General features: G+C 44.6%; 1 long non-coding RNA gene across 1 annotated transcript; it reads right to left on the bottom strand.

Annotated features, from left to right (window-relative positions):
- Positions 1–708: 708 nt before the first annotated feature.
- Positions 709–8,282, bottom strand: LOC123333611. The gene is made up of 4 exons (XR_006550999.1): positions 7,202–8,282; positions 4,682–4,998; positions 4,219–4,600; positions 709–2,093 (listed from the first exon to the last, which is right to left on the bottom strand). It is a non-coding gene; the product is annotated as an uncharacterized LOC123333611 (long non-coding RNA).
- Positions 8,283–25,487: the final 17,205 nt, after the last annotated feature.

Below are 25,487 nucleotides of genomic sequence, written 5' to 3'. Positions count from 1 at the left end.
CGAGGGAAGCTGCTTTGGATCTCGGTTTGCTTAACTCTTCAGAAAGCAAGAGACAGGAGACACTCGAGGGTATCCCCAGGAATAAATTGTAAGCAGGAGTCAAGCCAAAGCAGTGACTTGCCTCTTGAATTTACTCCTGCAGAATAGTTTGCATTTCCCCCAAACCTCTCCTTGCCCAAACTTTCACATGCTGCTCCCTCTGCTGAAAGACACTTAGGTTTCTTCTTCTCTGGAAATTCCAGCTCATCCTTCAAGGCCCAGATCAAAGTTTCTCCGTCCTGAGCAGGCTTCCCCAGGCAGCGACGGTGATTCACGGCACAGCGCTTCAGACGACTTTCTAAAAACATTACATACATGTGCACGTGCTAAGTTGCTTCTGTCGTGTCCAACTCTTTGTGATGCCACAGACCGTGGCCCACTAGGCTCCTCTGTCCGTGGGATTCTCCAAGCAAGAGTACTGGAGTGGGGTGCCATTTCCTCCTCCAGGGGATCTTCCCGACCCGGGGATCTAGCGCATAGCTCTTTATGTCTCCTGCTGTGGCAGGGGGTTCTTTGCCAGTAGTGCCACCTGGGAAGCCCGTTATCACCTGTTTATAGGCCCCCCCTACATTTCCCCCCTACACTTTGAGCTTCTTCAGCACTGGGACCAGATGGTTTATTTCTTTAAACCCAGAACATAAATCTAAAAGTTAACGCACACTGCTCACACGAAGTACTCGAGAGTTTTAAGTACACCTTTGGTCTTTCGTCAGATGCCCTGGAATATTCTCACACAGAAGGAAACAGTGAATCCAGGCACGGACTGTACAACTCACAGGCTGGAAGCCCCCTCTCCCTTTGTGGGAAGAAATTAAGATACTAGGCTAAACGACCATAATGTGCATTTTTGGCACGTTCAGAAGCATCTGATACTTTTTCATGATTAAATCTTCTGAGTGTCTAAAGACTATAGAAGGATGTTTCTGGCTTTATGTGATCATAAAGTTGTCGTGATGCATTCCGACATTTTCTAAACGTACTCAAAGCTGATGAAATGGAGATGTTAGATTCTGGCATTGGAGCAGGGCCTTGAGTTTCAGCCAAAGGGTTCCCAAGAGAAACAGAAGTGGTTTATATTGAAATCTAGGTAGGAAAATGTATTGGATGTTCGAGAATGATTTCAAGGTGCATAATCATTGCATCACTGTCAGGGACTGAAACATCTTCCTAGGGGTCCAACAGTTCATGACAGTGTCACGTTAGAGTGACCATCCTCAACCATTGTCTGCGTCGGAACCAGTGGGAAGCGGAAGAACTCATTACAAATAATAACATGCTAACATCTGTGATCGGTGTTTTATGTTCAGTTACTGTTTAGGATGCTGTCAGAATGATTCTCTGGCATTTTTCTGAGTTACATGGGAAAATTATAGTTTTTTGGACAATTCTCAAATCAATGTGAACTACCACCTACGTTGTGCATGCGCGGTCCATAGTTAATAAGCTTTAAAGGGAATTATGAATTATTTCTGGGCTTCACTTCTCCACAAATTGGTGGTAAGAAGAAGACTTCTCAAAATGTAAATATGTTCATGAGCAAATGGTATACCTATAAGTGTTAGTTAACGTGTATTAGGATAGAAAAAAAAAAAACACATACTTCTAAATTCCAGAAAGTCCACCAGGTTAATGAGAGAAAGGACGTGAAGAATTAAAATCTGCGCCCCCGTGGGCCAACATCCTGGGCCCAAGTCTCTAGTGCTTTTCGACTGGGAAGGAGAACCATCTTGAAGGAAGGTGTCCTAACTCGGTTAAAGTCAAGACGAGGTCTGCGGACGCTGGGACTTCCCCGGCGCTCACCGGTTAAGACTGCACTTTCAACTGCGGGAGGCAAGGGTTCCGATCCCCAGTCAGAGAAGTGAGATCCCGCATGCTGCAAGGTGTGGCCAAAAGGAAAACAAAAAGATCTGCCAACGCCAAACACTTCTCCTTCCTCCCAAAAGGAAAAGAGGGTTTGGAGCCATGCTTCAGGATTATTCTGCACGAGCAGCAGCTTCATAGTTATTTATAGGGGTCCTTGATGTACTCCTGTCTCTCTAAATCTGTCCATTCTCCTGAAAAAGACCACAAAGGCAAACAAATTTGATATGCTGGGAAGATGGTGTTATTTTTCATTAATGATACTTTGAAGTTATTCATGCACTGAATAGGTCCCAGGTATCACTGTAGAAATGTCCCTTCCTCACGCTTTCGGTCTCTGCCCTTCAGCCTCATCCATCTTCGTCATCTTTGCAGCAGTAACATCGCTGCTCTCATCACCACTCAGCCCTTGCCTTTCAGTCAGTCACGCATCCTTTTCCTTTTTGATCCATCCTTCCTGCTCTTGGTCTGAAATTAACAACCTCAAGCCCAAGTTATACCTCGACTCTTCACTCTCAATCACCCTGCCTTCTTGCGTCTTTTTTGCCCTCTAAATCCTGTATCTTCTATAAAATCTCTGAGGTCAATATTGAGGCTCAAGTGGCAAGAGATAATGAGTTTTAAATGTCAGATGTTCCAAGAAAAAGAGCACTTTAAAGTTGTATTTTGACTCAAGCTCTTCTTTCCTTGCTATTTTTCTGCTGTTGTAAGAAGTTATATTTTCAGATCTATTTTAATCCATGAGGGATGTCTGATCCTGCAGGGGTAATCAAGCCTGGGTGACCTAAGCACTGGGAGATAAACATGTACTTTTGAGAACATAATACAGATATTCAGTTAAAATCTAATTTTTTACATTTTGTTCTGATCTTTGTTTATGGTTACTACTTAATATGTATTGATATTTCAACTGAAATTCCACCATGCAATAATCAGCTTACTTATGCTACTGTATACTTGTATACTTGACTCTATCCTTACATGGGACAAAGCCCTAGGAGGTACAAACACACAAAAAAATATATGATCCCAGCACTCTCAGTCTAATAAGAAAGACAGACCTGGGACATCCCTGGGTGAGATCCATGCTTCTGATGCAGGGGGCCCAGGTTCAATCCCTGGTCAGGGAACTAGATCTCACATGAAGGCAACTAAGAGTTTGCATGTCACAGCTAAAGATCTGTATGCTGCAACTAAGGCCCAGCATAGCCAAATAAATAAGCATTTAAAAACAAAAATGAAACAAAACGAAGACAGACCTACAAATACATAAGCAGTGCAGTGTGGCTCGTGCAGGCCTAACATCTGCCGCAGCAGTGAGTGCACCACGGCAGGCAGCTTCTGGAGGATTCAGAGACAAATCAGATGTGAACATTGCCCTTATGGAATTTATAGTCTAGCAAAGAAGAAAAGGTAAGTACAAGATGAATATAAAACAGGTTAGAAAAATGAAAATCTTGGTGAACACGTAAAGCTAAGGAGCAATGAACATTTGGAAGAGAACATTTTCATCCAGGGAAACTCAAGATTTCGTAAAGATCATGGTATGGGAGCTGGGCCTTGAAAACATAGCAATGGAAATGCTCTGTGTTTCCAACTCAATTTTGCTGTGAACCTAAAACTGCTCTAAAGAAGAAAGCGGCTCTGCAACTTCTTTCCTTCTCATAATCTTTTAACACAAGATATAATGAGCCCCACTCCTCCCCATTCATTCCTGTATACAGAACAAATATGTCACTTTTCTGTGTGTGCCGTGACAACAAAAAAGGCTGAGAGGCCCCTGATTCACACTGACACCAACTGAAGGTAAGATCTGCAGGAAACACACGGAGGAGGAGCATTTGAGTCCCCATCGGAGCACTCCAGAGCACACCCTCCTCTCTCGGGGAAACGAAAGAGAACTCCTGAGAGTTATAGGGGAGCCTCGGTTCTTACCTTCCTCTTCCTCCGAACTCCTAAATGACGCCCTCTCCTCTGAAGCTTTGTGGCCCTTGCCAGTACTACCTGGAAACTAAATTAACTTACAGGAAACTAAGTTAATGCAGTTTCTGCTCATTAAACACAGCATCAACTATGTGTCACGGGAAGAATGAAAAGGAAGTAACAATACAGACATATAGATGCTGAACCACCACGAGGGTTGCGATGTCCCAAAGGGGGTTCAGAATCCTCCAAGATGGAAAAGGGCCACAGGAAGAGGTTGGTCAGTACCAGAAGCAGCGGTACTGGAGGGATGAGGGCGAGGTGGTCCAGAGCACACAGAGAAGCCTCGGAGCTCAGCCTGGATAACCTTTCGTGATTCCAAGGTCAGGCAGATACCTGATAGGCACCAACAGCCTCCTTTGGGGTCATTTAAGCTGATCTCCTCCACGAGAGCCTCGAAGATGCCCCAACACCACTGGGACCCGAGGGCAGGCATCTGAGAGGCAGGCCATGGGCAGGAGGGCGGGTCGGGGAGCCTTCGTCTGATCCCCAAAGCTTTCTCTGAGGACGTCTGTTTGAAAACGCCCCAAGCGTGTCTGTGGACGAGTAAGGGCCGGCAGTTCCCAAATGGCACTGTTAAATCCACTGGGGCGTGCTTGCTGTAGCTCAGACTCACTGGGGCATTGGAGTTGGGGATGCCATCAGAGGTCACCATCCGGAGCAATGTGGTCACTCAGACCCCAGCCAGTGAGAGGCGGAAGGCTCCTCCGGCCCGTTCCTTTGAAAAGAAGAAAGGATTCATGGCTGTCATTTGCATCCGTAGCTCTACCCACGATTGGACATGGGGCAGTGAACCCACCTCGGGCTGGGGGCTGATGACTTGAGGGGCTGACGCCAGCGATCTTCACCCCAGTCTGGGGATCTCTTGCATCCTGGAGTGTGCTCGGAAGTTGGGGAATTGTTCACGGCTGAGGACAAGTTCCTCACACAGGCAAGCGATGCTGGGTCTTAGAATCCACACCTCAGGAACTTCACGTGCCACTTTGCTAATCTGCATGTTGCCAAATGCAGCACCTCTCTGGGTGAAATACTACTGAACCATGGCTGGGCCCCACTGACTCATTAAGGCTCTTCCAAAGTATATGCATCACATACCTCCATTTAAGTCTACTTTTCCTATTATCAGAAAAAAAAGATAGTGATAGATAATAACTAGATTCATGGTAGTGATCACTTTGAAGTGTATACAATTATTATATTTTACACCCGAAACTTTTACATTATATACCAATTATACCTCAATTTCTTTTTAAAAAGGAAAGAAAAAAAAAGACAAAAGCACCCTGCTCTCTGTAGAAAGACAATGATATTCTCAATATTCTGTGAGTAAGATTCTTACAATTTCCTCAAATCCTAGGATCTCAAGTTGTATGCTATTAGTCACTTCATAGGAATAAAACTTACTTTATACTTATGTTTTTTAAATTTCGGTTATATGTTGTATAAAGCAAATGGCCCAAAAGATAGCAGACTATATCAAGATGGAAAATTAAAAAGTAAAAAAAGAAAAAAACATTGATCAATCATTTAGAAAACTGGAAAAGGCCATGTGACTCATCAAGATATTTCAAAATATTAATTTTTTACCTCCTCTCATATGGAATTTTGGTTTAGACAGATTTCTCTTAGTTGTTGTTTTGAGTATTTCCTTTCATCAAACAAATTTCAATAATTGTTTAACCAACTGCAGCTTTGTTTCACGGGTCCCAGGAAGATTTGGGAGAAAGAATTTGAACACACTGGAATTTTTGTTACCACTGGTAGGTGGGGATGGTTGCTTCTGTTTAATTTCATTCTTTAAGAGGGTTTTAACAGCCTCCTGCATTCTGTCCTTCCATCTCTCTCTCTTGCTTCCTTTCTCGCACCCTGGTCTTCTCATCTTTGCTGTTCCTTTTATATCCTTACCAATAACTATAAGAGCAAATGCCTAGTATGATACAGCCACTTATGAGACAAGTCATTTATCTCAAGTAACATAAATGATGACAACCAGAACAAGTTATGTAACGTGACCAAAGCCATTAGCTTCTGAGCTGTCTGCATACAGAATTTGAACCCAGGTCCCTTTTACTGCGGCGCCTGGGCCATTTCTGCTTCTCTGTTTTTTCTATTTCTTGCCCTAACTCAGATTCAATACAACTCACTTCATATACATGTTCTTCTTAAAGAATTTGTGTGAGAGTCATTGGAAGTTGGGAGGCTTGAAACAATACTGAAGAAAGAAAAAAAAAAATCTCCCCCGTCCTCCACACCAGCCTTTACGGTGGGCCTGTTAGGCTCTTGAGTGTTAGATATTAGAATCATGCTGTGTTGCTAATGCATAAAAACAAAATTTTTGTGCCCATATTTTCAGTTCACAAAGAATTTTTGCATGTATCATCTAACATGGGCCACTTTTGATGTCCCCAAAAAGAGAAACATTGTTTATAAATTGAAATTTTGTAATAAGATGCTTAATAAATACCTTAAGATTTTCTTCTACCCTGGTAAATTGCCAGATTTGGCAAATAAAAATACGACATCCACTTAAACTTGAATTTCAGACAAATAACCAATGCCTAGTTTAGTACAAATATGCTCATGTGACATTTGGGACATACTACACTAAAAATTATCTGTTGTTTATGTGAAATTCAAATGTAACTGGGCATTCTGTATTTTACCTGGCAACCCTACTGGTAAGAAATAACTTAACCAGGCTCTTCTCGCCAGGCTTTCTAACAAGCCATTGTTTTGCACAGGCAACAGCAACAGACCTTCTTTTTAAAGGGAGTCTGGGTAAGTCTTTTAGTGAAGCAGACTCCCTCTCTATGACAAGCCTGCCCCAAAGTGACACTTTCGCATGTTTGAATTTTTGTTTAGTATATTTCTCAAAGTATCCTACAGCTCTGAAAGCACAATTTTAAAATAGGAAGAAAGACTCTTCTTGTCTGTTCAGACTCAACACAGAAATGCATATTCATAAAAGGACTTAGGCAGCAAAGAAAGCGATGAACTTCAAGTATCATAAAGACAAAGACATTAAAACAAATGAGGAAGAAAAACTGCCAGACATCATTTTAATCAGCCAGGATATGATGGACTCCATGGTATTCTGCTCTTTAAATATGATATATTAAAGTTTTACTCTGTTCTTAGCAAAAGATATAATATGTACATGAGATAAGCTTAAAGACTGCAGAAGCCAGGTGGCTCAGAAATGACAACGCTGTATTTCAGGGCAGATCACTAGACAGGTCTTAAGAGGAGATCCAGAGCAACGCGGAGGTCGAAATACTCAATATGAAGACTGAGGGACCACTAGCAGAGCATCCCTGACCTCTGTCTCCATCGAATCCTTCCTCAGTGATGTCGTCAGAGAAACAGCTTGCTGTGCGACATGGGGCTGAGTTCACCCAGCTTGAGCACCAGTGTCTGTCAGAGTCTTGTATTCAGGTTAAAAGTCACGTTCACCGAAATGATTATCCTAGAATTCTATAAGCAGAACTGATTCGGAGAAGGAAGAACTGAGGTCACATTCACCTCAGACCTGCACAGTGTTTAGAAAAGATAAGAGTGATGCTGCTCCCCCAACGCATCCTTGGGAAAGCCAGCCACCCCTGGGGTACGAGCAGGGCCATTCCCGCCGCCCCCAGGACTCACAGAGCCAGGCTTCGCACCAACCGTGCCTGCGAGAAGCTGCAGATGCGCTGCTTTGAGGCCGAAGGTCATCAGTTCTTCTTACCAAACTATCACAGTTGTGATTTGATTTTCCTAGAACTTGGTTGTTTAGAGAGGCTATTCCATAATAATTTACATGTGTTTAGGACATGGAGCTCATGTCTGACCAACACAAACAACCAAAGGGCAGGTCATTCGTTAGAGATAAAACCAGAATAGGAGAAAAACTCACAATATTTAGGATTAAGATATCTGCTCTGTGTAACAATACGAGACAGAACGGGCACTTGTTATACCATCGCGTCTCTCAGGAATTTAAATCGTGGCTATTTCTGATGGACTTAACTACTTAAGCAATTGACTATATATATAAAACCTCTTCTTTTCCTTCTTCAACTGTCCTTCTCTTTCCTTTTGTTTTTAATTCTTGAAAGTTCCAATAAGCCTGTTTCTGACTCACTAGGAACAGATAATGATCATGAAACCAACCAAAAAGTACTTTCCATGAACTTGGCGACAGGTTGGACCCAATGAGGGAAGAAAAAGATAAACAAGATATAGTCCTTGGCCTTGCAGAGCGTAAGCTTACATTCAAGTAAAGAGTTGGCCTACAAAACAGAAATATTGATGGTACAAATTAGAACTTGGTAAGTGCCCAAGGGGAGAAGACTGTTACCGGAACATACCTAGGAAGCTTTCATTTAGGTTTTCCAGAGAGACAGGTTCTGAGTCCTAGGAAGTAGGTCAAGGTCTCACTTGCCAGGTTTATAGAGGAAACAAAAAAAAATTTTTTTAATATATATATACTATTTATTTACTCATTTTTGGTTGTGCTGGGTCTTTGCTAGTGTATGGGCTTTCCTCCAGTTGCAGCCAGAGGGGGGTACTTTTCATTGTGATGCATGGGCTTATTGTGGTGGATTCTCTCGCGGTGGAGTGCGGGCTCTAGAACACAGAGGCTTCAGTTGCTCTGCCCCATGTGGAATCTTCCCAGACCAGGGATTGAACCCTTGTCCCCTCCATCGGCAAGTGAATTCTTATCCACTGGACCACCAGGGAAGTCCAGAATCAAAAATTCTAAACGTGCACTGGTTCCAAAGCACAGAAGTAATAAATGGTGGGGATCGGATGTTGGATTAGCACCGCTAATAAAGAACAGGAAGGATCATTCTGACGACAGACTGTAGGTACCAGATAGGTTGCCCATGGGGATGAACTTTAGTGTGTCTGTTGTGTGGCGGTGGCGGTGGTTTGCTTACCCAGCGTCTGTTTCCATTTTCCTTATTCTGGCAACAGCGTTTGATCTTCTTTTAAGGAACGTCTTCTCCCCAGCATTCAGCCACGGTCCCAGTCAGCCTAAGAGCCGCACAGCGTGGGAAGAGGAGTGGTCCAGGGGAGGCTCCGTGCGTCCCCCGCCCCCGCCCCAGCAGCTAACAATCCAGGCAAGAAGGCGACTGGGCAGGCAGCGGCGGGATCAAGGGGGCTGGTACCCTGGAGCCTAAAGCTAGGAAGTCAACAGTCACCGTGGGTGAGAATCCCAGTGTAGTGACCGGAAAATGTTCATCAGGCATGCTGACAAGACAGTCCACTGATAGCGTCAGAGAGAAGAGGGGAAGGTGGTTCTCCATGCGGCTAAGGCGGGAAGCAGGGTCCAAGAGAGCTGGCCAGTCAGTGGAGGGGAGGACAGGGAGACTTTCCCATCTTTAATGTAATTTCACCGCAAAAGAAAGATGGCTGACCCAGCAGGCCGTGGAGGGACATGGGGAGTGGTGGTGGGGATTTTTTTTTAACAATTTGTTTTTATTGTGGTAAGAAGTCATATCATATAAAACATACTACGTGAACCATATTTAACTGTGCAGTTCAGGGGCGCTAGTTACGTTCACATTGTTGTGTGGCTCTCACCATCACCCATCTCCCGAGTTTTTCACTTTCCTAAACTGAAACTCTGTGCCCGATAAACACTAAGCCCCCATCCCCCTGCGCCCACCCCCTGGTATCCACCAACGTACTTTCTGACTCCGTGAATCTGACTGCTCCAGGTGCCTCGTACAGTAGAATCACACAGTACTTCTCTGCACCTAATGGCTTCCCTGTTGGCTCGGTGGTAAAGAATCCACCTGCCAATGCAGGAGATAAGGGTTCCGCAGCTGGGTTGGGAAGACCCCCTGGAGAAGGAAATGGCGACCCACTCCAGGATTCTTGCCTGGAGAATCCCATGGACAGAGCAGCCCTGGCGGGCTACAGTCCATGGGGTCACAAAGAGTCAGACACGACTTGGTGACTCAACAACAACAAGATGTGATTAAAAACAGATGGGAAGACTGATCAAGAGAAAGGGCAAAGATGTCTGAAAAAGAAGGAATCGCTGAACTAATCAGCAGTGTGAGGTTCCTGAAGGTGGGAGGGGGCGGGATTCCACGCGGAGGTTGGCAAGTCCTTTGATGGGAGGAGGATGAGAAATGGCGCAGAGGTAGAGAGCAGCATGGCTTGGCGTCAAGAAGAACAGGGCGTCCTCCAACAACAGGGCCCATTTGCTCTCCACAGCAGGAGTGGTGTGGGATCGGGGGCCACGGTGGCCAAGGGAGAAAAGAAGGAAGTACGTCTGGAGGAAGGGGGCTTCCCAGGTGACTCAGCAGGAAAGAATCCGCCTGCCCCTGCAGGAGACACAGGAGATATGAGTTCAGTCCCTGGGTCAGGAAGATGCCCTGGAGAAGGAAATGGCAACCCACTCAGGTAATTTTGCCTGCAGAATCCCATGGACAGAGGAGCCTGGTGCGCTATAGTCCATGGGGTTGCAAAGATACGGACATGACTGAAGGACCGAGCACACACACATGCACACTTGGAAGAAAGGAGTAGCCTTCAGAGGTTGATTTCTTAAAGTTCACGTTTTTGTCTGCACATTGACTTGAGATACCCCTCAAAGCAGCTGAATGGGAGAAACATACTTGGGCGTACTTAAGTGTTTCTCTCAGTCTTAAAAATAGCACATGTAGGAATCCCCTAGTGGTCCAGTGGTTAGGACTCCACACTTTACTGCCAAGGGCATGGGTTCAGTCCCTGGCCTGGGAACTAAGATAACACTTGCTACACGGCACAGCTTTAAAAAAAGAAAGAAAAAGAAAATAGTACATGTGCTGCCAAAGCCAGAAGAACCCACTCTTGACAGAGGTTGAGTAAAATTGCAAGTAAAATAATGTTCTTAATCCTCTAGCTTTAGACAATGCTCAGAGATGTGGGTAAATGCAGGTTTTAAATGACAAACTGAAAATGAGCTTTGAAACCAACAACTAAAGTTAGTATTGCCCCTTGGTTAATATTCTTGTGTGAGACACCTTCATTTTGATAAGTTATATGAACGATAGCTCCCAACAACCATATCAAGCATTCAAATTTAATCAGCATAAGGATAAGTGGACTGCTTAAATAAGTAAATAAATAAATGAATGAAAGAATGGCTTTGTCTTTGGTGCTTGGTTATAAAAGCCTTATTCCATCACAGATATTTTAAAAGTATCATAAATGACCATCCAGTAACCTAAAGCAGAGCAGATACCTTGCAAAGCAATATCACTGATGTCTGTTATCTGCCTGTGATTATCTGCTTACCCCAGACTCATCAAGTGATGATCCAGACTGCACATTGACAGCAGGTTTGGGTCTAAAAATAGGGGGGAATTTAAAAAAAAAAATGCTTTCACGGTATAGAATTTTTAATTACTCATCTTAGCCATACTCACCATCAGGAATAAAGGTAATTGTTAGGTTGTAGCATCATGGTGGCCAGAGTAACGTGGGAGATGGCCAGGGTGTCTGCATGGCTCTCTGCAAGGAAGTTCCTGGGACCCGCTCTGAAAAGCAGCTTTATTAACCTGATATTCAGTAAAGGCCAATAAAGGGGTCTATTCAATATGCCAAGTTCATCTTTATCTCACTGTGTATCAATTTCTCACCAAATCAATCATCTTATCTCTATTTTTTTAATCTGTCAATGATTGTGCTATATTGAAATGTTCTAACTTACTTTTCTCTCATTTATGCTTTTTAATTAAAAAAATTTTTTTTAATATTTGGCTGTATTGGTCTTAGTTGCAACATGCAGGATCTCTTTTTCCCTTCTTTCTTTTTTTTTTTTTTTTTTTTTTTTTTACCTTCTGGCTATGCCATGCAGCTTGTGGGATCTTAGTTACCTGGCCAGAGACTGAACCCAGGCCCCTGAACTGGGAGCACAGAGTCTTAGCCACTGGACCACCAGGGATGACCTTCTTTCTTGTTTCAATTCTTTAATCTGTCTTCTCACTCATGATACCTTTTTATCACCTGTGAAAACCCACTTTAAAATGTCACCTCCTCCATGAAGCCTTCCCTAGCTCCAGTTAGTAAGCTAACCCCACCTCCTCCTCCAACGCGGCTATATACAGTTACACACTTCCCTCTGCCCCTAGACCTTTCTGAATCCCAGCACTGATATTATAATCTCAGTAAAGAGAGGATTTTGAAAGTCACGAGAATATGCGTGGGCACTAAACTGGGGCATGACCTCTCAAGCACTCACTGTCACTCCCTCCAGGTACCATCATCACGTTCTCCTCACACCCTAAATGCAAGCCCTGTCAACAGCTCCGTATGCTCAACCATGCCTTCTCGTGTTTTCACCTATGTATCTCCCTCGCTCTCTCTCCCCTGCCTCCCTCCCTCCCCTCCCCTTCCCCTCCCCATCCCCCTCCCCACTTCTGTCTCCACCTCCCCCACAGAACTCAGGTCTCTACATCAGCAGGGAAGAGCTCCATATCCTCTTCCCTGCTTCTTGCTACTCTCAGACCATCGCTTGGACACTTCTATCCATGAAACCCTCTGACCTGAAGCTCATGCTTCTCCCTCTCCTGGTCAGTTTCAATTACGTGTTTCAAGTCACTCCCCGGGAAATCATAGATGCCTTTTGCATCCACTTCTTCCTTTTATCTCCTACCTGACTGCAGGTGACTTCAACAATGGTGTGGAAACGTTAAAAAGCAGTGAACATCCTGGCTGATATTCTGCGCATCTTCTATGTGCCAAGTGCTGTGTAAGTGCGCTCCTAAATTATCTTGTTTAAGCCTTCCTCCAGTCCCATGCGGCCTGTGCTTCAATTAAGCCCACTTTACAGAGGAGGGAATGGAGGCTTACATGCTCCATTTGACGCTTGGCTAAGGTCACACAGCTCGTGGGTAGCAGAGCCAGAGTGAAGCCCAGGCAGCCTGTCCCTGAGCTACAAAATGCAGGAGATGCAGGAGACCTGGGTTCAATCCCTGGTCCAGAAGATCCCCTGGAGAAGGAAATGGCAACCTACTCCAGTATTCTAGCCTGGAGGCTCCCATGGAGAGTGGAGCCTGGCAGGCTACCATCCATGGAGTCAAAAAAGTCAGACATGATTGAGTGACTAAACAAAAACAATGGCTTAGTGTAGTCCCTGGCCCGTCATAAATACTCTGCTGATTCATCGATAAATACTGTCATCCTTGCAATTAAAGAAAGACAACACAAGTTGGTGATGGACAGGGAAGCCTGGTGTGCTGCAGTCCATGGGGTCGCAAAAAGTCGGACACCACTGAGCGACTGAACTGAACTGATGTGATTTATGATCTTACGTGATCTGTCAAGAGTCAAAATAACTTTACCTAGAACTCCACAGGCAACATGTGTGTATTCCTCCCCCATTGTAAGCCCTAGATCACAGGCGTCCGGGGTGCAGGCGGCCCTACGCACGCTGCCGCCCCAGCTTCAGTCTGTATTTGAGAATTCACGGGGATTTGTGTACATTATCCTCTCTCCGAGCAAATGGCACTTCAGCTTGACCAAGTTTAATGTCCATATAAAAATCAGAAACGCTGCACACTGAGGCACGTGGACACATTTCCCATCCCTCTTTCAGGCTCCGCCGGCAGTCTGCATCCCGCATCGCCGCCGCGGCTGAGCACTTTCCAGCCAGAAACCTCATTCTCTGTGGAATACTTGAATCAGAACAAATTACAGCAATAAGGAAAATGGGCCTCTGGATGCGCGCGCCTCACAACAGACACACTCGGCCGGGCTATTTAGCCGAGGCGCGGGCTCTCCTAATGGGCTGCGCCTGGCCTCCCTGCACACAGACCTCAGATGATGGAAGCCTGCAGTTAAAGTCACAGGAGCCCACGGAAAGCTGGAGGAATGGAGAGTAAAATTCGTCCCCTTGGGACGAGGCTTTAAAACACCCCGCTAATGGGAAGAAGAAATTGAAGAGGTGCGTTTCTGCTCAGACGTCACGTGGAGCTCTGGGCTGGGTTTGTAGTCTCTGCTCAGTACTTGGCTTTCTGATGCCACCATGGCACTGCAGCTTGGAAAAGCAACCTGAGACGGCGTGTGAGTGAGTTGAGCTGGGCCTTGCGACGGTCAAGCTCCTCTTCCCTGGAGCACCCCCCTAAAATGGAAGGGGTGGACAGGGGCTTTCTGTGGCTCACTCTCTCACTGAGCTTAACTGTCTGAAGAGAAAACGGCCCAGAAAAGCTTAAGTCAGGATGGTGTTGCCAAAGCATAGAAGTAACCGGCCTAGTTTTTAGCCAATTCCAGCATTTCCCGGGTGGCACTAGCGGTAAAGAACCCGCCTGCCAGTGCGGGAGACTCAAGAGACACACACAGGTTTGATCCCTAGGTTTGAACGATCCCCTGGAGGAGGGCATGGCAACTAACTCCAGTTTTCTTGCCTAGAGAACCCGAGGACAGAGGACCCTGGGGGACTCCTGTCCATGGGGTCTCAAAGAGTCAGATGCGACAGGAGACTGAGCAGACACATAGTCTGGGCTGCACACTTTTCATCAAGACTCCTCCGGAAGGGACTTCTCTGGTAGCCCAGTGGTTAAGAAGCCACCTTCTCAATAGATGCAGAGAAAGCCTTTGACAAAATTCAGTACCCACTTAGGACTAAAACTCTTCAAAAAATGTGCATAGAAGGAACCTACCTTAACGTAGTAAAGGCCATGTATGATAAGCCTACAGCAAACATTATTCTCAATGGTGAAAAACTGAAAGCATCCCCCTGAGATCAGGAACGAGACAGTGTCCACTTCACCACTGCTATTCAGCATAGTTCTGGAAGTCCTAGCTATAGCAATCAGAGAAGAAAAAGAAATGAATCCAGAATGTAAAAGAAGAAGTAAAGCTCTGTAGATGACATGATACTGTACATAGAAAACCCCAAAGATAGTACCAGAAAATTACTAGAGCTAATCAGTGAACTTAGCAAAGTTTCAGGATACAAAATCAATACACAGAAGTCACTTGCCTTTCTATATACTAACAATGAAAACTCAGAAAGAGAAACTAAGGAATCAATCCCATTCATCATTGCAACAAAAGAATTAAATGTCTAGGAATAAGCTTACCTAAGGAGACAAAATATGGAATGAAGCAGGGCAAAGACTAATAGAGTTTTGCCAAGAAAATGCACTGGTCATAACAAACACCCTCTTCCAACAACACAAGAGAAGACTCTATAATGGACATCACCAGATGGTCAACACCAAAATCAGATTGATTATATTCTTTGCTGCCAAAGATGAAGAAGCTCTATATAGTCAGCAAAAACAAGACCAGGAGCCGACTGTGGCTCAGACCATGAACTCCTTATTGCCAAATTCAGACTTAAATTGAAGAAAGTAGGGAAAACCACTAGACCATTCAGGTATGACCTAAATCAAATCCCTTATGATTATACAGTGGAAGTGAGAAATAGATTTAAGGGCCTAGATCTGATAGATAGAGTGCCTGATAAACTATGGAATGAGGTTCATGACATTGTACAGGAGACAGGGATCAAGACCATCCCCATGGAAAAGAAACTCAAAAAAGCAAAATGGCTGTCTGGGGAGGCCTTACAAATAGCTGTGAAAAGAAGAGAAGTGAAAAGCAAAGGAGAAAAGGAAAGATATAAACATCTGAATGCAGAGTTCCAAAGAATAGCAAGAAGAGATAAGAAAGCCTTCCTCAGCGATCAATGCAAAGAAATAGAGGAAAACAACAGAATGGGAAAGACTAGAGATCTCTTCAAGAAAATCAGAGATACCAAAGGAACATTTCATGCAAAGATGGGCTCGATAAAGGACAGAAATGGTATGGACCTAACAGAAGCAGAAGATATTAAGAAGAGATGGCAAGAATACACAGAAGAACTGTACAAAAAAGATCTTCATGACCCAGATAATCACAATGGTGTGATCACTGACCTAGATCCAGACATCCTGGAATGTGAAGTCAAGTGGGCCTTAGAAAGCATCACTACGAACAAAGCTAGCGGAGGTGATGGAATTCTAGTTGAGCTATTCCAAATCCTGAAAGATGATGCTGTGAAAGTGCTGCACTCAATATGCCAGCAAATTTGGAAAACTCAGCAGTGGCCACAGGACTGGAAAAGGTCAGTTTTCATTCCAATCCCAAAGAAAGGCAATGCCAAAGAATGCTCAGACTACCGCACAATTGCACTCATCTCACACGCTAGTAAAGTAATGCTCAAAATTCTCCAAGCATGGCTTCAACAATATGTGAACCGTGAACTTCCTGATGTTCAAGCTGGTTTTAGAAAAGGCAGAGGAACCAGAGATCAAATTGCCAACATCCACTGGATCATGGAAAAAGCAAGAGAGTTCCAGAAAAACATCTATTTCTGCTTTATTGACTATGCCAAAGCCTTTGACTGCGTGGATCACAATAAACTGTGGAAAATTCTGAAAGAGATGGGAATACCAGACCACCTGATCTGCCTCTTGAGAAACCTGTATGCAGGTCAGGAAGCAACAGTTAGAACTGGACATGGAACAACAGACTGGTTCCAAATAGGAAAAGGAGTATGTCAAGGCTGTATATTGTCACCCTGCTTATTTAACTTATATGCAGAGGACATCATGAGAAACGCTGGACTGGAAGAAGCACAAGCTGGAATCCAGATTGCCGGGAGAAATATCAATAACCTCAGATATGCAGATGACACCACCCTTATGGCAGAAAGTGAAGAGGAACTAAAAAGCCTCTTGATGAAAGTGAAAGTGGAGAGTGAAAAAGTTGGCTTAAAGTTCAGCATTTAGAAAATGAAGATCATGGCATCTGGTCCCATCACTTCATGGGAAATAGATGGGGAAACAATGGAAACAAAGTCAGACTTTGTTTTTCTGGGCTCCAAAATCACTGCAGATGGTGACTGCAGCCATGAAATTAAAAGACGCTTACTCCTTGGAAGGAAAGTTATGACCAACCTAGAGAGCATATTCAAAAGCAGAGACATTACTTTGCCAACAAAGGTTCGTCTAGTCAAGGCTATGGTTTTTCCTGTGGTCATGTATGAATGTGAGAGTTGGACTGTGAAGAAGGCTGAGCGCCGAAGAATTGATGCTTTTGAACTGTGGTGTTGAAGAAGACTCTTGAGAGTCCCTTAGACTGCAAGGAGGTCCAACCAGTCCATCCTAAAGGAGATCAGCCCTGGGATTTCTTTGGAAGGAATGATGCTAAAGCTGAAACTCCAGTACTTTGGCCACCTCATGCGAAGAGTTGACTCATTGGAAAGGACTCTGATGCTGGGAGGGATTGGGGGCAAGAGGAGAAGGGGATGACAGAGGATGAGATGGCTGGATGGCATCACTGACTCGATGGACGTGAGTCTGGGTGAACTCCGGGAGTTGGTGATGGACAGGGAGGGCTGGCGTGCTGCGATTCATGGGGTCGCAAAGACTCGGACATGACTGAGCGACTGATCTGATCTGATATGATCTGAAAGAGACAAAAGAACTATACACAGAAAATTATAAAATAGATAGCCAATGGGAATTTGCTGTATGGCTCAGGGAACTCAAACAGGGGCTCTGTATCAGCCTAGAGGGGTGGGGTGGGGAGGGAGATGGATGGGAGGTTCAAAAGGGAGGGGACATATGTACACCTGTAGCTGATTCATGTTGACGTGAGACAGAAAACAACATTCTGTAAAGCAATTATCCTTCAATTAAAAAAGAAAAAAACAAAGAAGCCACCTTGCAAAGCAGGGGACCTGGATTCAATCCCTGGTCCGGGAACGAAGATCCCTCCTGCCATGGGACAACTGGGCCCACGAGCCACAACCGAACCAGCACACAGCAACTAGAGGTCCGCCCGCCACAGAGAAGACCCTTCGTGCTGCAACTAAGACCCGACACAGCCAAATAAATAAGTAAATTAAAAAAAATACAGAAGGAAACACGGAATAAACAGAACAATGTCTCAAGACAGAGGCATATTACATGGTAGTTAATACGCTGGACCATGAATCAAAACAGCCCTGGGCTTAAACACAGCTCTTTCACTTAAAGCTGTAAGACCTGACTGTCGCAGAGCCCTGTGGGTCTCTGTCTACACAGAAAGAACGGATCGCTGTGTACCCGAAACTGACACGACCTTGTGTGCTCAGCTGCTCAGTCGTGTCTGACTCTTTGGGACCCCATGGACTGTAGCTCGCCAGGCTCCTCTGTCCATGAATTCTCCAGGCAAGAATACTGGAGTAGGTGGCCATTTCCTTCTCCAGGGGATCTTCCCAACCCAGGGTTCAAACCTGTGTCTCCTTCATCTCCTGCATTGGCAGGTGGATTCTTTACTACTGCACCACCTGGAAAGTCCTAACTAACTCCTAGGAGTGGGGTGTAAAATAAATAATAAAAGGAATGGAGCTTTTAATTAAGTTCCAAGGAAACATATTCATCAATGAATTCAGATGCTCTTAGCATCTCTTCATTGCTGGTACAAGGTATCAAGTAGCATGTGAACAACAGTGTGGGTCTCTTATTTCTTTCTTTGGTGAATAACATGCAAAAAAAACACAGCTTTATATAAATGTTGGCCACTTGGTTCAGTGACAAATGCAAATGCAACGAACACCTAAAGAGGTTGTCCGGGCACCGTGTACCTCTTTCTCTGACTCCTGATTTCACCTTCAGTGAACCCTCAGTAAATACAGTCTATGACAGCCTTTTTCAACTTAATGATAAAGATAATATACTTGAAATGCTATTTCCAAACTTGGGCAACATTTCTCTGATCTTCAAACACAAATTTCTACCAAATTATCATCACCACTAAGCAAGGAGATGGTTAAAGCATTTCAACTATCAAAGTTGAAGTCAGGAACTCAAACCAAATTTAATTTAGCTCTGATTTGAAAACATTTTGCTGTTATGGTTTTGTGGTTTTTAGAAGGAAAAAAAAAAAGTACTCACAACCAGTTCTGGTTGAAACAGGTCGAGTAGGTTAAATCTGAAATAGTTCTCCATTGGTTTGTGGTTAACCAATTCGTTTATTGTTTCAGAAACTGAAATTGGTTCACCAGCCTCTGGTTTGGGTCCCTGGTTCAGTTCAGTTCAAGATCTTGGCAAATGAATACTCAGAAAAATGGACAATTCCCAAATGACCCTGTGCTAAATACGCCAGCTTTCTCAAAACCCACATGTGTTCCGCAAACCTCTCCTCTGCGGGTAGGATTACAGAGAACTGTCCTCGCCGGAGGCTGCCCAGTGTAACCCAGAGTAGAGCTGAAGCATCTCTCATCTGAGAGCAGAGAGAGTCCTACAGTCCTGCTTCCAACAGAGGGTGGTGACGGAGCCAAAATGGGCACCTATCTCCGGCATCGGAAATCTCGGCATCTGTGGCTCTCCACAGCGACGTCTGGCCACAAAGGTGTATCTCGTTTAGTCATGCGGCACGTGTCGAGTGCTTGTGCTTAGTCGCTCCGTCGTGTCTGACTCTGCAATCCCACGGCCTGTAGGCCGCCAGGCTCCTCTGTCTATGGCGATTCTCCAGGCAAGAACACTGGAGTGGACTGCCATGCCCTGCTCCAAGGGATCTTCCCAACCCAGGGATCAAACCCAGGTCTTCTCCCACATTGCTGGTGGATTCCTTACCAACTGAGCCACCAGGGAAGCCCTGTAAGTGTCGAGTAGTCACTTATAAATAATTGGTGGATTTTTTCAAGAGGATATATTGATACACACATGAACGCATTCATACAGATACTGATTGTATATAAGGATTCATGAACAAATTCTTCTCAGTTACCTGTGCTCTGAATGACGTCCTTGACTAGGGGAAAAATACATGGGGCAACAGGGTACACGTCTAGGAACGTGACCCCAAAGGGGTGTAAAGTGCTGTATGTAGCAAAAGAAATTGTGACAGTGGATACTTCTGTGACATTCCCCTCTTCCTGTTCATAGCACAGATACACTTGGAAATGACGACCTGAAATCTGGACAAGGCTTAGGACTGAGGTGTGTCCCCAGGCTCCCCAGGTCGTGGACTCCCTGAAGTCTGGGTGTAGCCAGGAAAGCAGCTCCGCTCCTTAACCCAATTTGCCCTGAAAACAACCAGCGCCAACAAGACCATGGGGCCTTGGCATGACCACCTGAAAGTCAATAAATAGGTTCTTAGTTTGATTCTGCTTAAGAGAAATCATGCCTGAATATTCATTGGAAGGACTGATGCTGAAGCTGAAGCGCCAATACTCTGGCCACCTGATGCGGAGAACTGACTCATTGGAAAAGACTGATGTTGGGAAAGATTGAAGGCAGGAGAAGGGGATGACAGAGGATGAGATGGTTGGATGGCATCACTGACTCAGTGGACACGAGTCTGAGCAAGTTCCAGGAGACAGTGAAGGACAGGGAAGCCTGGTGTGCTGCAGTCCATGGGGTTGCCACGGGCTGGACACGGCTTAGCAACTGAGCGACAACAAAGAGAAAAAATGACAATGCTCCTCAGTCAGGTCCCCGTCTGTGTTTTCAACCAGGTTTCAAGTTTTCACCCTTGAGATGGGCACAGTGCCCAGGGACCTTAGTTAATGCAGATTTGCAGAAGCTCAAGCAATAAATACTGAGGAAGGAATCTTCTCCAAGTTCCAAATGCAAACTCTGGATGGTGCAGACAAGAGGGAATTTAGAAATCTCCTCCTCTAGTGGCTTCTAGCTGACCAACAGAATGAGCTGCACAGCTTTATTTAAAAATAAATAAAAGTTTGACAGAAAACAGAAAAATTCTGTAAAGCAATGATCCTTCAATAAAAATAAATTAAATAAATAAATGAAATGAAATGCCTGTTGACTAGGAATCACCAGGGCTGCAACCTGGTAATCTGGGAATTTAGGAAGCTCCTCCCAAAATTCTGATGATCAGTCATATGTGGACCCATTGATCTAACCCAATTTCCTCCTTCCATTCAGAAGGAAGCAAATTCATACCATGCCTCAATTGTAGGAATAACAGCTGACATGCGTGGGGTGCCCACTGTGGACCAGACACTTTAATATGCCTTATCTCCAGTCTTTACAACCCCTCTTAAATTCATGCTGTGAGCAGACAACTTCTTACAACCTCCTCTCTCCAGACGTTCAGCTCTGTTCTCATGCAGTTACTCCTCGATGGACATTATGGAGTTTCCACCTGTTGCTCCCGCAAAGTCCTGCCATCAAACCAAAGAAGAGAAAGCAATTGAGTTGCATTTCTCATCAGCAGCACGTTCTCAGGGATGTTGCCCAGGACCTTTAGGAATCTATGATACTGTTCTCAGGCTGGTGGCATGGCAGCTCCCCAATGATCAAGGAGATGAACAAACTCAGAGGAAATTCACGTGCTCATGATTCACAAGCTGGTATGAATAACCCAGTGCAAACCCTCGTGCTCAGCCACTAGGCAGTCAGAGAAGCCAGGGCTCCTGGAATTCAACCACCCTGTCCCACCTTCAGCCATTTCCATGTGGGGTCAACTCATGATCTGAATTGATGGGACCACCCAAAGCATTAAGACTCCTGGCTATATGACTGGTTTTCAGATGCAAAGTGGTTTGGCTCTCATTAAAAATATTCAAAAGTTTAACTTCAAGCAGTTTTCTTGCTGCTTTTTCTACTGCTGCTTGCTTCCAGAATTTCTAGCAAAAAAGAAAAAAAAAAAAACCATGTTAATCAAAATGACGTGTGGTCCAGGGACAAAGACTTGGCCTTTCAATGCAGGGGTTCAATCCCTGGTTGGGGAACTAAGATCACACTTGCTTGAGACCAAAAAACAAAAAAACAAAAACATAAAACAGAAGCTATATTGCAACAAATCCAATAAAGACTAAAAATGAATCACCTCCAAAAAAAAAAAAACTTAAAAAAAATAAAAAGTTGTGTTTATCCTATGCTGTAGTCTGTTACATGTGCCTTAGCATTACATCTTTTAAAAAAGGTACATACTTAAATTTAAAAATACCTTATTGCTAAAAATACGATAAACATCACCTGAGCCTTCAGTGAGTCATAATCGTGTTGCAATAGTAACATCAAAGATTACATGTGTGCGCTAAGTCACTTCAGTCGTGTCCAATTCTTTGAGACCCCATGGACTGTAGCCCACCAGGCTCCTCTGTCCATGGGATTCTCCAGGCAAGCATCCTGGAGTAAGCTGCCATGCCCTCCTCCAGGGGATCTTCCCAACCCAGGGATCAAACTCGTGTCTCTTAAGTCTCCTGTATTGGCAGGTGGGTTCTTTACCATCACTGATTACAGATCAGCATGGCAAATATAACAATAATGAAAATTTCAAATTTTGTGAAAATTACCAAAGTATGACAGAGACACAAAACGAACAAACGCTGTTGGAAAAAATAGCACAGATATACTTCCTCAACACAGAGTTGCCACAAACCTTTAATTTGTAAAAAGCAAAATAAAGCAAAGCACAATAAAATGAGACATGCCTGTATTTACAGAAACATGTGGGGACTTCAGCATCACCGAGTCTTAGCTCACATTAACTCTCCAGGCCCATTCATGGACGTTGGCCTGCTTGAGCCTCAGGCGGTTATCAAAGGAAGCATCCCTGGACGAGAGGAAGGGGAGGACTTCTAATAGGAACACTAAATTGGAGCCCAGGCTCCCACCGTACTTGCTGCGAGATGAACAGTTACAGTATTTAACTACCTGTCCATGGCCCTCTGTATCCACATGGAAAATATTCAGAAAAAAAAAAATCCTGGAAAGTTCCCCAAAGCAAAACTTGAATTTGCCACCTGCAGGCATCTATTTACATCTATTTCCATAGTATTTACATTGAATTAGGTATTATAACTAATCTCAGTTCAGTTCAGTCTCTCAGTCATTGACTCTTTGCGACCCCATGGACTGCAGCACACCAGGCTTCCCTGTCCATCACCAACTCCCGGAGCTTACTCAAACTCATGTCCCTCAAGTCGGTGATGCCATCCAACCATCTCATCCTCTGTCGTCCCCTTCTCCGCCTGCCTTAAATCTTTCCCAGCATCAGAGTCTTTTCCAATGAGTCAGTTCTTCACATCAGGTGGTCAAAGGATTGGAGTTTCAGCTTCAGCTTCGGTCTTTCCAATGAATACTCAGGACTGATTTCCTCTAGGATTGACTGGTTTGGTCTCCTTGTAGTCCAAAGGACTCTCAAGAGTCTTCATATTGTTCATGGGTTTCTCAAGAATACTGAAGATACCAAAATATGACTGCATTTAATCTGCCTGAGCCTCAGTGTCACTACCTGTAAAATGGGGGTGGTAATAGCTACTTTCATTTACTGGAAAGACCAAATGCCATGAACACCTAAAAGCATCAAGCTCAGGAGTCAATATATACTTTCTGGTGGTGCAAATCCTGGTGGGCAACTTTTTATCTTGACAAAATGACTCCAAAACATAACAAGTTTTCAGGAAGAGTCAGTAAAAAGCCTTAAAGAAAATTAACAACAGGAGACATGTTGTTACGAGTTACATCATGGCGGTGCATTAATTACCTTAATGGCCCCAATTTCTCTACCCCTCCCTGCCTGCACCTTCTGTGCAAGGTGCCTCTGCAGTCTCTTCTATCAAAAGGTAAAGTAGATTTCCCAGCCCCTCAGGGCTGAGTTCAGTCATGTGACTTGTTTTGGCCAATGAGATGTTAGCGAGCTTGCAACAAACAGAGGTTTGAAAACACTATCTGCTTCCTGTCCTGCCCTCTGCCCCTTGCAGTAGAAGCATGTGGGCTGGTACCTGGAGGATAAAAGGTATGCAGCCTGGTTACATGCAGCTCCTCAGTCCACAGCCGGCAAACCACCAGGCTAAGAATGAGCCCAGCTAAAACCAGCTTCAGTTCAGTTCAGTCACTCAGTCATGTCTGACTCTTTGCGACCCCATGAATCGCAGCATGCCAGGCCTCCCTGTCCATCACCAACTCCCGGAGTTCACTCAGACCCACATCCATCGAGTCAGTGATGCCACCAGCCATCTCATCCTCTGTCGTCCCCTTCTCCTCCTGCCCCCAATCCCTCCCAGCATCAGAGTCTTTTCCAATGAGTCAACTCTTCGCATGAGGTGGCCAAAGTACTGGCGTTTCAGCTTTAGCATCATTCCTTCCAAAGAAATCCCAGGGCTGATCTCCTTCAGAATGGACTGGTTGGATCTCCTTGCAGTCCAAGGGACTCTCAAGAGTCTTCTCCAACACCACAGTTCAAAAGCATCAATTCTTCAGCGCTCAGCCTTCTTCACAGTCCAACTCTCACATCCATACATGACCACAGGAAAAACCATAGCCTTGACTAGACAGACCTTTGTTGGCAAGGTAATGTCTCTGCTTTTGAATATGCTCTCTAGGTTGGTCATAACTTTCCTTCCAAGGAGTAAGCGTCTTTTAATTTCATGGCTGCAGTCACCATCTGCAGTGATTTTGGAGCCCCCAAAAATAAAGTCTGACACTGTTTCCACTGTTTCCCCATCTATTTCCCATGAAGTGATGGGACCGGATGCCATGATCTTCGTTTTCTGAATGTTGAGCTTTAAGCCAACGTTTTCACTCTCCACTTTCATTTTCATCAAGAGCCTTTTGAGTTCCTCTTCACTTTCTGCCTTAAGGGTGGTGTCATCTGCATATCTGAGGTTATTGATATTTCTCCTGGCAATCTTGATTCCAGCTTGTGCTTCTTCCAGCCCAGCGTTTCTCATGATGTACTCTGCATATAAGTTAAATAAGCAGGGTGACAATATACAGCCTTGATGTACTCCTTTTCCTATTTGGGACCAGTCTGTTGTTGACCTAAATCAAGCTGCAGATTCATGAGCTAAATAAATGTGTACTGTTTTAAGCCACCCTTTGTCAATGGAGTCTCCATGAGAAAATTAAGCCCTATAGAAAAAATATTTCAGTGACTATTTTTCTAATCTTCCCCCCCGAACATAGTTAATTAGTTACATATAATAAATGCCTTAGGGTATTAGGGTTTAAATGCTTCTTGAAACTCTGTTTAAAAGGGCTATTTTAAGCCCTTGCATTTTGGAGTTTTTTCTTGGGTGGGGGGTTCTTCTTCTTTTTTTTTTTTTTTTTTTGGCCCCTCATGTAGGATCTTTGTTCCCGGACCAGGGATTGAACCCATGCCCCCTGCAGTGGAAGCACAGAATCTCAACCACTGCAGGAAAGTCCCTAAGCCCTTGCATTTTGGATGGTTATTATATAGCATAGAGGCTTCCCAGGTGACTCAGTGGTAAAGAATCCACCAGCCAGTGCAGGAGATGCCAGAGACACCAGTTCAATCCCTGGGTCGGGAAGATCCCCTGGAGGAGGAAATGGCAACCCACTCCAGTATTCTTGCCTGAGAATGCCACGGACAGAGGAGCCTGGTGAGCTACAGTCCATGGGGTCACAAAGAGGAGGACACAGCTGTGCGACTGAGCACGCATGCATGTATCCAGCGTAACTGCAGCGCGACTGAGCACACGCGCACGTGTCCAGCATAACTGCAGCAACAGACAATGGACACAGCCATACAGTGAACACACCACATATAAATGTATATTCCAGTGCTCTACCAAGTCACCATGTTGCTGAAATACAGTTGATCCTTCAACAGAGCAACACATGGGTTTGAACTTGCACAGGTTCACGTATATCCAGATT

This window comes from Bubalus bubalis, chromosome 5 (genome assembly GCF_019923935.1).
Source record: "Bubalus bubalis isolate 160015118507 breed Murrah chromosome 5, NDDB_SH_1, whole genome shotgun sequence".
In the NCBI taxonomy this organism is placed as follows: domain Eukaryota; kingdom Metazoa; phylum Chordata; class Mammalia; order Artiodactyla; family Bovidae; genus Bubalus; species Bubalus bubalis.
This window is presented reverse-complemented; position numbering and strand designations above follow the sequence as displayed.